This window comes from Cervus canadensis, chromosome 6 (genome assembly GCF_019320065.1).
Source record: "Cervus canadensis isolate Bull #8, Minnesota chromosome 6, ASM1932006v1, whole genome shotgun sequence".
In the NCBI taxonomy this organism is placed as follows: Eukaryota; Metazoa; Chordata; class Mammalia; order Artiodactyla; family Cervidae; genus Cervus; species Cervus canadensis.
In genome coordinates this window covers 8,150,708-8,153,228 of record NC_057391.1, presented here as the reverse complement: position 1 = coordinate 8,153,228, position 2,521 = coordinate 8,150,708, and the positions used below count along the sequence as shown (strand labels likewise).

Sequence of the window (2,521 nt, the reverse complement as noted above, 5' to 3'; positions counted from 1 at the left end):
ATGATATTGAATATAGTTCCTGTGCCATACAGTAGGACCTTGTTGTTTATCCATTCTATGTATGTATGTTTGTATGTATGTATGTATGTTTGTTTGTATGTATGTATGTTTGTATGTATGTATGTATGTATGTATGTTTGTATGTATGTATGTATGTATGTTTGCATCTGCCAATCCCAAACTCCCGTCCCCTCTTGGCAACCACAATAAGCCTCTGTGTCTTTGTTTCATAGATAAGTTAATTTGTGTCATATATATTTTTTTTTTTTTACAATTATTTAAGACCTTTATTAACAGGTGCTTGCAGTTTGTTGACTTTTTTTTTTGAAAAAATCAAGCTGTAAACTTTTATTACAAATTAAAAATGAGGTTCTTAAAAATCTCAACTTGACCAGATATGAAACAATTTAAAAACCTTTAAAGGTGTATTGAGGAAAAACAGGCTTTTTTTTTTTTTTAAAAACACGTTTGTCATTACCAAAAAGAGACGTCTTTAGGTAAAAATAATAAAAACCCCATGCTGCATAGATAATGCAGATAGTTCTAGTTATCTGGTCAACAGGCAAAAAGCAAGCACTTAAGGTCTTCAGCTCCAATCTTTTGTTCATTTCTTATTGCTGGAATTTCATATTCATTTCTTCTTGTTGGATGACTAAGCCGGATGATGGTAGAGATGGTAAGGCGGCATTTACTCAGCCCCGCCCTGCTCAGCCTTGGGAGCGGACGATTCTCAGCTGGTGGATCGGCTGCTTTTGTCTCTTTGCCATCTTGTGGTTTAGGGTTTTCTGGGCGTCTGCGTCGGTAATTGAAGTTGCGGCGGTACCGACGTTGAGGTGGTTGCTGACCTTGGGTCTCATCTCCTTGATTTTCCTTATCTTCTTCATTGCCGTCCTCTCTGGGCTGTCTTTGGCGAGGAGGGCCCCTGCGGAATCGTGGTCTATAACCCCGATACATATTCTGTCTCACTGGTCTACCTTGTTCTCCTGCACCCTGGTTGTCAGCACCCTCCATCACTTCTCCCTGCACAGGAGGGTTGGAGTACTGTGGTCGACGCCCATAGGGTCTCCGCATGTAGTAAGGTGGGAACCTCCGCCTGCGGTAGGGCCGGCGCTGTTGGGCCTGGCCTTCGGGAGCGCTCTCCGATCCCTCATTCTTTTCCCCACTCTCACTATTCTGGTAATTCTGCTGGTAATTGCGTGGAGGACCCCTGCGACGTGGATAGCGCCTATAATGGTTACGGTCTGCTGTGTATTTACTGCCTTGCACTGGAACTCCACCAGGGCCTGTAACATTTGCTGCCTCCGCACCCTTTTCTCCTTCAACAACATCAAACTCCACAGTCTCTCCATCTCCTACACTGCGAAGGTACTTCCTGGGGTTATTCTTCTTTATGGCAGTCTGGTGTACAAATACAGCTTCCTTGGTGTCATTCCTGTTGATGAAACCATATCCGTTCCTTACATTGAACCATTTTACTGTTCCCAAAACCTTCGTTGCGATGACCTTCTTGTCCCCGCCGGCAGGCGCCGCCGATGTGAGGCCGCCCGGGCCGCCGCTCCCTGCGCCGCTGCCCGTCGTGCCGGGCTTGGTGTCGGCAGCGCTGAGGGCGGGGGCGGCGGGGGGGGGCGGCGGGCGGCTGCTGGGTCTCGGCCTCGCTGCTCATGGTTGCGGTGATGGTGACTGGGGCCGGCTGCAGCAGCTGCGGCTCCTCCCGGGGTGTGATGGTAACTAGGCCGGCGGCGGCGGTGGGGCTGCTCAGGGCTCTCTGGGGTCCGCTCTCCGCTCCCGCTACCGATCGAACTCAATTTGTGTCATATTTTAAGATTCCACATATGAATGATATCATATGGTATTTGTCTTTCTGACTTAGTATGACTCATCTCTAGGTCCATGCATGTTGCTGCAAATGGCATGACTTCTTTTTATGACCGAGGAGTATCCCGTTGCATATATATGCCACCTCCTCTGTATCCATTCATCTGTCAGTGGGCATTTAGGTTGTTCCCATGTCCTGGCTGTTGTAAATAGTGCTGCCATGAACACTGAGGTGTATGTCTCTTTTCCAGTTATTTTCTGAATACATGCCCAGGAGTGCAACTGAAGGATCGCATGACAACCCTATTTTTAGTTTTTTGAAGAGCCTCCATACTGTTTTCCATAGTGGCCACACCGATTTATATCCTACCAACAGTGTAGGAGCGTTCCCTTTTCTCCACATCCTCTCCAGCGTGTATTATTTGTAGATTTTTTGACCAGTCTGACTAGTGTGAGATTCTGACTTGCATTTCTCTAATAATTAGCAATGTTGAGCATGTGCTTGTTGACCATCTGTGTGTCTTCTTTGGAGAAATGTCTGTTTAGATCTTCTGCCCATTTTTCAATCAAGTTGTTTTTTTTTGTTGTTGTTGTTATTGAATTCTATGAGCCGTTTGTGTATTTTGAAAATTAAACCCTTGTTGATCACATCATTTACAAATATTTTCTCCCAGTCTGTGGGTTGTCTTTTCGTTTTATGAGTTCC

At 45.7% G+C, this 2,521-nt stretch overlaps 1 pseudogene; it reads right to left on the bottom strand.

The window, feature by feature from the left end:
* Positions 1-498: 498 nt before the first annotated feature.
* On the bottom strand, positions 499-1,798 carry LOC122442999 (annotated as a pseudogene).
* Positions 1,799-2,521: the final 723 nt, after the last annotated feature.